Raw genomic sequence first — 12,897 nt, forward strand, 5'->3', positions numbered from 1 at the left:
TCAGACAAATAAAAAATCAAACATTAGATTCCTTCAGACTTTGATTATATCATACAACATGCCTAAAGAAGGAACCTGAGTTGCTTCGAAAGCTTGCATATTGTAATCTTTTTAGTTTAGCCAATAACAGGTGTCATTTTGCTTAACTTCTCATTGCATCCATAATGGCTAACACGATACAACATCCTAGTACTGATTACACCATTAAAATCCATGGTGAAGTAAAAAAAAAAAACCCTGCAGTCAATCAATGATAGCTGAGTCTCTTCTGAACAGACCTTCTCCTTTGTATGGGTTTCCTGTCCTGGATTATGACTTACCATACTATAGTTATGGACATTTTCAAAGGTGCCTCTTCACCACTTCCCAGGTTGTCTCAGGAAATGAAGGTTCTGATGGATTTTAATGAGGATGAATGAAGTGTTCTCTGTCCACCTTAGTTTCTCTGTGACCCTCAGAGAAGATAACCAGAAGTTGCTGACACTTTATACTGTTGTTTGGTGTGCAAATGCTGCCTCCTGAAGTCAACAACCATTTCTTTGATGATGCTTACAGGTGTGTCCAGATTGAGGCTCTGTTTATGGAACTACCTCACCTGGGGTCTCATGTATAAACGTAGCATACGCACAGAAATGTTGCATAAGAACGTATCCACGTTTAAATCGCGATGTAACCTAAACCTAAACTTGGTGTAAAGCCACGCACATTTCCACGGTACATCTTACCCTGTCGTACGCAAGTTCTACGCTCGGTTTTGCAGACTGGCAGCACCCAGCATCAAAGCAGTGCTACTGTTCCTGTGGTTATCCTTTATTTTCCTGATGCGGCTTTATAAATACACTGAAATTAACCATATAGTGTTTATTAGTTTAATGCATCTGATTGCAATTAACCAGTAGCAATATAATGGTCCACAGAATGGTCAAACTATTTCAAATAGCATAGCTGTTTTAGCGTTGTTACTCTCACTGCACCTTATTTTACTTCTTTCAGCTGCTCCCGTTAGGGATTGCCACAGCAGATCATCTTTTTCCATATTACTCTCACTGCACCACTCAGAGCTTGCTGATCGGAAAGAGAATTATCGGTACACAGCATTAAGCACATGCTGCCTCAGCCATGCTTCCTATTTGAACTGTTTCTCACATGGCAAACGCTTCAAACCTTTCCTGTATGGCCCTCGCAGTTCAGAAAGAGTTTCATGCCAAGAGCTCTAAATGCGTTCAATCAAGTGCTCCTTGTAGAACTATCTGTTCTTATAAGTAGAATTACCTCACTGTAAACTTGCACCACAGTTATAATTTTGCACAACCTGAGCCACTTTATAAAGCGTGTATTTACATATGATGACAATATCATTTTTAAGATGAAATGCAGCAAAATATGTTTATCACATTATACAAATAAAACTTTAACTTCATTTAAATAATGTATATTGTTAATAATTAATGGTTGTTCCTGCCTCGCACTGTATGCTTTATTGGGACTAGTGTGAAGGACAGAATAATTAAACATGTACTACGAAGATATTTCAATGTTCCTTAAAAGTTTTGAAGAATTAGCACTCTAAGCTTACAGATGGCTTAACGTCTATTATAGAGCTGATTGTGTGGTGATCGGTTACTTGGAGAAAGAAAACGAAGGACAGGAATTGGAGGTTAATACATTTGAAAGAGACAGTATGCAGGGCCGCCAAATCCCAGGGGCCGCCATGCCAATATATATTGAATATAAAACAGAAAGAGAAAATAATGACACAGCTAAAAACGCAGAGGCAAATTTCGACAAAAGTTAAACGCTTGTGTCATGAGCACGAGGCGGCTATGCAGTGTCTGCAATGGACGTGGCCATCCACTGTGCATAAGATACCATATTGACATTGGCGGGCGAAGAGGCCACTGATTCTTTCTCTGCCCAGGGCCGCTACAAGCCTAGAGCCGCCCCTGAGTACTGCTGCAATAAATTATTTCATCGAAGGTTGCACACAATCACTGCGCCACCATGTTTCCATGTTTAATAGCATGCTTTAACTCCTATCATCATGAAAATGATATCACGTATACATCTCAGTATTTTAGTTATTCAGAGAGCTGTAATATCACGAATGTAATGGATTCTGTGTCCTGTCGGAGGAAGAGAAAGCCAGTTTAAGAAGCACGTAGTGATTCACACACATAGAGCACATACAGCATTTAACGTGCTACTTCAGTTACGATGGGATTTGAGAAACTAGTTGATTAAACGATTTTCAGATGAAGTTTATGATGTTCTACTTTAATGACAAAATAAACTATGTGATTAAAGTGGAAATTTTGAGATTGAAGTTGATATTTCGTGCTTTTTTCCCCACTGTGTGCCTATTTTTTTTTTTCTCTGTACCCTAATAAGCTTTCATATGACACTCAGACGGTAGGCTACAACTTGCCTTTTCAAAACTTCTTTTTTATTTCAGGCACTGCGACTTTGTGAACTTGAGCTTTTGAGTTTCTCCGACACGCTATGTCACTCGATCAGCTTCCTTTTGTTGTTTATACCACTGTTTAAAGCAACAAATAGCACATTTTTCCTTCCCTCCACTTGGTATTTGCTGAAATTCTTCCATTTTCCCTCTTGCTTTTCCCATTGTCTTTTCACAGAACGCTGAGCTTAAGGGCTGTTTATATTGATTTGCATATTCAAAGAGGCGTAATTCTGGGAGGAGTTGGGGCGGGACAGCAGGCGCATGCACGAGCGTTACTTTTCACACTGACTGGGATTTATGTAGCGGAAGAACGCGGAAGTTGGCGAACGCACAGATTCCTGCATCTGGATTTTTCTGTGTGTAAGCATATTTCAGCTTTTGTGCTTACGTCATGTTATAGTGCGAGTTCTACGCACAGCGTTATGCATGAGGCCCCTGCTCTGCTTCTAAGCCGATTCATTATTATTACTCATTTAACCAATCAGAGATTTATCATCAACGAACCTGATGACACAGTTCTTGCTGAATCAGGTCATACATTCGAGTGAAGGGCGAAGTTTTTTTTGAAGATCAGAAGGGATGAAATGACTACCCACTCATGTGGCACAAATGTGTTGAAAGCAATAAATACCATCCTGGTTATTTATGTTCACAACGGAGGATAAAGTTTTGGTACCATTTCTTCATGTAGATGCTGTATCGCAGTCGAAAATAATGGAAATAATCCCACTTAGCTTTCTTACCTCGTCCATTGGAATTCTCGGATGAATATTGCTGAACAAAGAATATCTTCAGTAAAATGCTAGGATGTGACACAGGGAAAAGAAACACTGCATTACTGAGTAAAGAACCAGAACATTACACTCTTGGAAACATTTTATCTCTATGTGTTCAATACCTAAGGTTTTAGATAAAAGTAAAGTTCTGCGATGTAAATTCATCCAACCACTTTGAGATTTGGTACTGGACTGAATGCCAGTTCATGGTTGCACTGAATCACACTGCATCCACATTTTTTAGAATGTCGAAAAGAGCAAAGGGAGTCATGAGTGCAGCACACAAGCAGCGCCTGGATCTGGAGTTGAATCCTTGGCATTGCACATGTGAGGTAGCAGTGCTACATAAAGCTCCACTTGTCACCCCACTTCACTACGTATTAGTGTTTATTTATTATGTCTGTATATCCATTTATTCTTTCCAGATTATTTTATAAAAAAATGATCCATATGATTATAAGCATAATCACAATATACTGTATATCCCGAGGGGTTTAGTGCTTTGTGTTGTTTGATTTCAGCTGTGCAAAGAACAGGTGCCTTTACCATCTTTTTTGTTTTGGTAATATTTCCATTCATCCTGAGGACAAGCTGCCAAAGGCAACTGTGGCTGTAACAAGGCCTGGCTCCTCGAGGTCTGCATGGCATTGACGCAAATCAGCCTCATACCTACAGCGGGCCACGCAGTAGCAATGATTTGATCAAAGCCTGTCGCATGTGAGAGGAAGTTATAAATCTGGGCTATGCCCTTTGAAATGAGAGAACGTGTGGTGAAAATATCTGTCTGATAAAAACATAGAAAGGGAAATGGTTGACGTTAACAAGGTTTATTTTCTTCAAACTTTGCCTTTTACAAAACAGAAATATTTTTGTTAGACTACATCAGTTTTCGGGTTGTTTTTGATTCTGCTGCTTTCACGAAGATTTAATAATTGCAATGAGGCCAGGTTGGAAACCATAAATCGAGGGTGTAGGCGGACGTGTGAGTACCTCCTGACATTCTCCCAGGGTGTTGTTCTGCCTTGTACCCAGTGCTGGCAGGAAAGGTCGAGGTATCCCATTACCAAGAAAGGTTTGGCAAATACATTTATGAATTAATTGAAATCTAAATTTTAGTGAAAGCATTTTCGGGTCTCTTAGAAGAAAGCAGATATAATAAAAAAGAATTGTAAACTAGCTTTGGAATGCTTAATTTGCTAGTTTTCCATTCCAGATGAGCTAATGATGGGGTAACTTTTCTTTTGCTTGTGCCAAAGAAAAGAATTAAACCAAAATGAAATTTCCCATTTTGGTTTTATGTGTTATCCTCTGTTCCCTAACCACTAAGGTGTAAATACTCTCAGACTAATCTGTTTTTAAAGATTTTGCATCCTTATTTCCACATAAAATGTTGTATACTATAGACATGTACAAGTTCTTTCTTTCTTTATGGTGTCATTGTGTTGCACTATTGGTACTGTAATCAAGTGTACCCACCCAAGTGTCATGGTAGGATCCTTGTGTGATCAAACTCTCTTTTATACACTACAGGGGGTCCTCGGGTTGCAACGTCTCGACATACAACGCTTTGAGTTTATAACGCTCACTCCCATAAAAACAGAAACAAATTGAGATGTGAGAAGGAATAAAAGTAAGCATTTCTTTCACTCATTTTTTCTGTTACTACAGTACAGTGTACAGTACAGTATATTTATGTCCTTTTCCTTTTTCTGTGGCTTAGTTGTGTTTTTATGTTCTAGATTATGATTTTGCAAATGTGTTAGGATAGGTAAGTGACTTAGACTAGGGTGCGTTTCGACTTACACCAAAATTCGGGTTACATCACTGTTGTAGGAACGGAACTGTGTCGTAACCCGAGGACCCCCTGGATTGTGTAAATCTTAACAGAATGCCTCAAATCTGGTAATCTTAAGATATTGCCAGGACTGACCGCTGCTGAAGTTCAACACTCCCCCTTTCTTTAACACCTGTAACCTTAGACAATTAGACAGTGTAAAAGAACATACCGGAGAAAAAGATACTCCTTTATTAAGTAATACTCAAATAGAAAAGCAAAATAAAGTGTGAATGCCATACAACCTGGTCTGCTAGACGTTTAGTCTTTCAGGCACCCAGTTCTTTCATTGCTTAAGTGTCAGCAGTAAGACAGAGGATTCTTGGCGTGACTTTGCCATCCTCCTTCCTCCTCTCTGATCTCCTCTTTTACAGATCTTATAAAGCTAATCTAGTTATGATGTGGTCATCCTGTCACCAAAAAACTTGGCCTTTTTTTACAGTTAAATGTCCCTTCTCCAAAAAGTGCATTCACAGAACATACACTTCTGCCGTTACAGTCAGGAGGCTATAGTGAAGCATGCTTGTGTATCTTGGAGACGAGGAATATAAGAAGTGCTCTTGTGCCGTCATCCAGTGTTCATAAAACTAAACATATTTAAAATCAGCAGCGTTCGTTCACTCTTTTGCCATCTTAAATGGGAGCCAGCAACATGGAGAAAGTAATTTAGACACAGCATTTGAAACCATATGTGGGCATTATAGTTGAAGTTATCGACATGAACATGCAGAGCCAAGCAATCCTTTAGGCTACATCCACACTGCCACATTTTCATTTCAAACATTTTTTTTAACAAAAACAAACACCATCCACAGTGGAGGTTTTGCATTGTATACAAAAGGATCCCTGCCCATAATGAAATGGCCAAAAATGCCTGTGATGGAGACCTTCGCCTACAATGGGCATGCACACTTCAAGGAAGACTTCTTTAACCAGCACCCTACTACAGGCTGAAGTTATGCTGCATTCCATTTGAAGTGGGAAGTCAGAATTTCTGAGTTCCTAGTCAGAATTTTCAACTGGAAGGCCCCCTTGAGCTTTGAGTCAACATGGAAACTCTAGGACTGGTATGTCAAGTCAGAGTTTGTCCAACTTCAGATCATGACGTCAGTCCGTAAACATATTAGCACTTCTGTCAGTTTGTGTCTCATTAAATCAGTCATACACAGAGTACTGTTCAACTTCTATCTGTGTTTTTATAGGGTTTGGATGCATAAAATACTGTGTAATGTGTTGTTATCAACTGCTGTTTATTCTGTTGAGGCAATCACAGGAAAGGTTTTTCTGGACAAGTCCATATTGGATTTCGGAAGGTTTATCTGAAACGCAGTCAACTCTGGTAGGGTATGACGTTATTCCACGCTCTGATTTCCAAGGTAAATGGAACACAGCTTTATCTTTCAAAACAACTATATAGGCACACATAGGACTGTGATAGCACATTCACAGCTTAGAAAAAGAAAGAAATTCTTTAAGGAGCTGGAGCAAATTACCCCCATGTCATGTTAATGCACTGATTACAATTGAAAGTAACAGTCTTTAAAACTGTGAGGTTGGTCTTGTCATTACCACTTCAAAAAAGTGTTTAGCTCTATGTTCACTTGCAAGAGGATTAATCATAAGCAGTCCACATCAGTTGGACTTTTGTAAAACTAACTTAACAGGTGAAATAAATAAATAAAGCCTGCGTGAATATATCTTCACTTTACTGCATTATGCTTTAGTGTGTCTCTCCGTTCTGTTAGGTCAAGAGAGAAAGGAGGCCAAGGCAGCACTCATTGTGACAACTGCAGTTGTGTGTGGTCTAGCACTGTTGTGATGTAGGGCCTGACATGTAGGAGGTGTGAGCAGAGGGCCTCTGACAGGTTGCCTTGTCTAAGTCAAGCAGCACAGGGTCCGTCCTTCATTGTCCTATCACCCAATGTGTTTGCTGCCAAATTCCTCAGTAATACAACTTACATTTGGTAAACCCTGAACATTTATTGAAATGAAAGAAACTTTTGGATGGACTGGGCTGATGTGTCTGTCTCACTCTGGTGTGGTCACTTCAGGGTGACCTCACCCATGCTGCCAGCCTCTTGAAATCTTGCTTGAGATGACACAATAGAGTGACATCTGGATCTTCTTTTTGGATATGCATGGACACGAAAAATGATTCATTGCTGATTTGAAAAGTTATCCAGTATTCATTGCTTAAGATGAACACTGTGGTCACTCAGTTCGGTGGATCTCACATATCACATATTCTTCTTTCCCACAGGAGACTGATTTCAATTCAGTGCTTTTGAATTCAAGGCCTGAAGCTCTTTAAAGAACTCTTTTATTCATGTTTTGCACCTCCATGCCTAATTCAGTACCCAGGGGGCTTGTTAGAGGCTCACTTATATTTCAGAAGTACTTGCTGGTAAAATGTGACTCTGTTTAACTCTTAGATTTTAGATTCCATTTTTTAAATCAGGTTGAAAGAGCACAGTGTAAAAGGAAACAATGGTTTTGTAGAGAAATAAGCCTTTTAGGGATGTTCAGGAAATTTGCAAAAAGAGATGAAAATGTGAAGTCTCTGTGAATGCAACATATATCGGATTAAATCAACTCTATTGTGTTATTAATGCCTTTTATGTTTGCAAGTACAGCTAGATTTGAATCAAATTAAGCCCAAACTTGTACTTTAAATTTCCAAAGGAAGCTCCTTAGCTACTGGGGCACCTGCCCTATTCAGGTACTGTTAACAATGAGGAGCACCAAAGCAGTGCAAGAGTTCACTGATTTAATAAATGTTCAATATTTACCAATATACAAAAAGCGTAGTAATGTTTAGCATAAAAGAGATACATTACCATCAAGTGAAGATCCATTACCTTCAGAAGAGCATTACCTTGAATATGATGTGAAAGATGGCCGGCAGCTTATGCCAGCCAATACATCCAGGCCGCTAGATGGAGTCCTCCCTGCAACATGGTGGTGCCCCGGATTCCCGCAGGTCATTATGGAAAATGGAGTTTCGGCTTCACAGCCCTGCTGGATAACGTGAGTGCTGCCAGGGGACGCTACAGGGAGACACAAAGATTGTTGTTTCTATTATAACCCGGAAGTACTGCCAAGTCATGGGGATGGAAGTACAGAACTACTTCCAGGCTGAAGAAAAATATGAATCTTCAGCTGACCCGGAAGTGCTAGTAAATCACATGGACTGAAGGACAGGAGCACTTCCGGGTCACGGACTATTTAAAAGACTTTGGGAAGCCCAGCAAGCTGAGCCGGAGTTGGGTGGTAGAGTGACAGAGCTGCTGGGACGAGAGGAGGATTGATTTATTTATATTGATTATTGATTTATTGTTTATGGTGGTGTTAGTGGTGTCTACTGTGGCACAATATCGAAAAGAAGAAATTAAAATATTTCTAAGTGCTTTTACTTGGCCATTCTCATGCAGATCTCTTTGCAGAAACAAAACGTGCTTCAGAACGTGTCAGTTTTGGACTTAATATGACTTTATATCTTTGATTTGCCCTATGTGTTCTGTAATTAGTCATGCTTGATCATATCCGCTTCAACACCTTTTGTAGAATCCGTAACGTCAGAAAAAAAACTCAGTTTTCCTTTATGCTCCAGCACACAGTAAATTCATTGGATCCCAGTGTAAGATGATGGATTTGGATAAAGACAGCTGTTCCTTGACAGAGACATCAGTCTTGACCTGAGCCTAATACAGGAGAAAGCTCCACGAGCAGACCCGTTGCATTGATCCATCAGAGGCTAAAGTTCTTTTTCTGGTTTTTTGAATGCTTGTTCTTTTACAAAACAAGATTTCTCTAAAATGTTGGCCTATGTTGACATGATTGCATCATGCAGTTTCTGCAAATGTGTCAGCTGCACATTCAAACTGCAAATCTGTTGTTCTGCCACATCCTAGAGGTGTTCTGTTAGATTCAGAAATTATTTATTTTGCTACCAAATCCATTTTTATTGTTTGCATCTACATGGGGTGTCCAGGTTCACATGTGATGAAGACCATGGAGCGGCTGCTGCTTCACCACCTGAGGCCACAGGTCCACCACACCCTCAACCCTCTGCAGTTCTCATACCAGGAGAAGGTGGGAGTGGAGGATGCCATCATCTATATGCTACACCGATCCCTCTCCCACTTGAACTGTAAGAATTATGTTTCTGGACTTCTCTAGCGCCTTCAACACCATCCAACCTCTGCTCCTTAGGGACGAGGTGACAGAGATGGGAGTAGATTCATACCTAGTAGCATGGATTGTGGACTATCTTAAAGACAGACCTCAGTATGTGTGTCTCGGGAACTGCAGGTCTGACAGTGTGGTCAGCATCACAGGAGTGCCACAGGGGACTATACTTTCTCCGGTCCTGTTCAGCCTATATACATCAGACTTCCTATACAACACGGAGTCCTGCCACGTGCAAAAGTTTACAGACGACACTGCTATTGTGGGCTGCATCAGGAGTGGGCAGGAAGAGGAGTATAGGAAGCCAATCAAGGACTTTGTTAAATGGTGCGACTCAAACCACCTACAACTGAACACCAACAAAACCAAGGAGCTGGAGGTGGATTTTAGGAGGCCCAGGCCCCTCCTGGACCCCGTGAGTATCAGAGGTGACTGTGTGCAGAGGGTACAGACTTATAAATACCTGAGAGTGCATCTTGATGATAAATTGGACTGGACTGCCAATACTGATGCTCTGTGTAAGAAAGGACAGAGCCAACTATACCTCCTTATAAGGCTGGTGTCCTTCAACATCTGCAATAAGATGCTGCAGATGTTCTATCAGACAGTTGTGGCGAGCACCCTCTTCTATGAGGTGGTGTGCTGGGGAGGCAGCATAAAGAAGAAGGACGCCTCACGCCTGGACAAACTGGTGAGGAAGGCAGGCTCTATTGTAGACACAGAGCTGGACAGTTTGACATCCGTGGCAGAGCGATGGGCGCTGAGCAGGCTCCTGTCAATCATGAAGAATCCACTGCATCGACTAAACAGGATCATCTCCAGACAGAGGAGCAGCTTCAGCGACAGACTGCTGTCACTGTCCTGCTCCATTGACAGACTGAGGAGATCGTTCGTTCCCCACATCATGCGACTCTTCAGTTCCCCCCGGGTGGGTAAATATTAATATTATACAAAATTATTGTCTGTCTGTTATATTTTCATTGTTATCACTCTTTAATTTAATATTGTTCTTTATCAGTATGCTGCTGCTGGAGCATGTGAATTTCCCCTTGGGATTAAAAAAGTATTTATCTATCTACCCCAACTTTTCTTTGGACTGTTAGTCACTCATACTCGACAATATTCAATAGTTAGGTCCATAAGTATTTGGGCAGTAACACTGTTTTCATAATTTTGGCTCTGTACACAGTGGATCTGAAATAAAGCAATCAAGATGTGACATGGTGGTGCAGTGGTAGCGCTGCTGTCTCGCAGTTAGGAGACCCGGGTTCAGTTCCCAGGTCCTCCCTGTGTGGTGTTTAATTGTTCTCCCCGTTTCTGCGTGGGTTTCCTCCCACAGTCCAAAGACATGCAGGTTAGGTGCGTTGGTGATTCTAAATTGTCCCGTGTGTGTGTGTGTGCCCTGTGGTGGGCTGGTGGGTTTGTTGCCTGCCTTACGCCCTGTGTTGGCTAGGATTGGCTCCAGCAGAACCCCGTGAACCTGTAATTAGGATATAGCAGAATGGATGGATGGAAGATGTGACTGAAGTGTAGGCTTTCAGCTTTAATTTAAGGGGTTTACTAAAAATATTGTATGAGCCGTTTAGGAATGACAGTCTTTTTCCTGCATAGCCCACCCATCAGGGGCTCAAAAGTATGTGGACATTTGACTGACAAGCTGTTCCAAAGCCTGGTGGGACCAGTTCCCTCATTACGTCATCAATTAGTAAGCAGATAAAAGGTCTAGAATTGATTCCAAGTGTTGAAATTGCATTTGGAAGCTGTCACTGTGAACTCTCAATATAAGATCCAAAGAGTTGTCCATGCAAGAAAAAACAGGCCATCATTAGGCTGAGAAAACAAAACAAAGCCATTAGAGAGAAAGCTGAAACATGAAGAGTGGTCAAATTAACCATTTGGTATATTTTTTAAAACAAAGGATCACACTGGTGAACTCAGCAACGCCACAAGGCCTGGAAAACCACAGAAGGCAACTGTGCTGGACGATCACAAAATTCTGTCCTTGGTGAAGAAGAACCCCTTCATAACATTTAGCCAAACCAAGAACACTTTCCGGGAGGTAGACCTGTCATTGCCAATGTCTAAAATCAAGAGAAGACTTCATGAAAGTAATGACAGAGGGTTTACCACAAGGCCCAAACCACAGGATTGTAATCCTCAAACACAGGAAGGACAGATTAGACTTTGCCAGAAAATATTTTTTTTAAAGCCTGTCCAGTTCTGGAACAATTTTCTTTGGACAAAAAGAAACTAAGATCAACATTTACCAGAATATTGGAAAGAGAAAAGTAAGGAGAAGAGAAGAAACGGCTCATGATCCACTGAATACCACATCATCTGTGAAACATGATGGAGGCAGTTTTAAGGCATGATTATGCATGGCTGCCAATTAATGTCGGTCACTGATGTTTATTGATGATAAGACTGCTGGCAGAAGTAGCAGGATGAATTCTGAAGTGTACAGGGCTATACTGTCTGCTCAGATTCAGCCAAATGCTACAAAACTGATAGGACAGCACTTCACAATACAAATGGACATTAAGCCAAAATATACTGTGAAAGCAAGCCAAGTGCTTTCCAAAGCAAAGTAGTGGAATATTCCTCAAAGGCCAAGTCAATCAACTGACCTCAACCCAACTGGACATGCATTTCACTTCACAGAAAACTGAAAGCAGAAACACCAATGAACAAGCAGCAACTGAAGACAACTGTAGTAAAGGCCTAGCAAAGCATCAGTGGGATAGAAACGCAGCACTTGGAGATGGCAATGGGTTCCAGACTTCAGACAGTCATTGACTGTAAAAAGATGTTCAACCAAATATCGAAAATGATCATTATATTTATGATTATGTTGGTTTGTCCAAATCCTTTGAGCAGCTGGAAATGGGGAGGCTATGCAGAAAAATGGCTGTCATTCCTAAACGGCTCATACAATATTTTTGGCAAACTTCTTAAATTAAAGTTTAAAGTCTACACTTCAATCACATAATGATTGCTTTATTACAAATCCATTGTGGAGTTTTATTAAGCAAAAATTATGAAAATTGTGTCACTGTCCAAATATTTATGGACCTAACTGAAATTATACGCATGAATGGCCAGAAGTCCAGAGTCAAAGATTCTTTTTTTTATACTTCTGAGATTTCATTCTAGTTCTGCAATACTTTTTGTCTATATCAAGAAGCAGGGAAATGGCTCCTTTTTTACACTGATGACAGTATAGGTATCAGCTCCATCTTTGACAGGGAAGAAGAGGATATTGAATCTGAATAACAGGAATTACTTGATGATGTCCCACACATATGAAACTCAAGTTTGTCCCATGAACTACACAAGTCAACCCGCATCATAAAACCCTCATTTCATCTCATGAAGAAAACTCTACATGTACACTCACTGAGAAAATGATTATGAGCATTGTACCCATACTGAGTAGGGCCACCTTTTAAACTCAAAACAGCTTAAATTCTTTGTGGCATGGATTCCACAAGATGCTGGAAAAATTCCCTTGAGATTTTTGTCCATGTTGACATGATTGCATCTAATAATTTCTGCAGATTTGTCAGCTGCACATTCATACTGCGAATCTCCTGTTGTACAACCACTTAAACGTGCTATAAAGAGATGCACATAGTCAT

This window comes from Polypterus senegalus, chromosome 13 (assembly GCF_016835505.1).
Source record: "Polypterus senegalus isolate Bchr_013 chromosome 13, ASM1683550v1, whole genome shotgun sequence".
Taxonomy (NCBI): Eukaryota; Metazoa; Chordata; class Cladistia; order Polypteriformes; family Polypteridae; genus Polypterus; species Polypterus senegalus.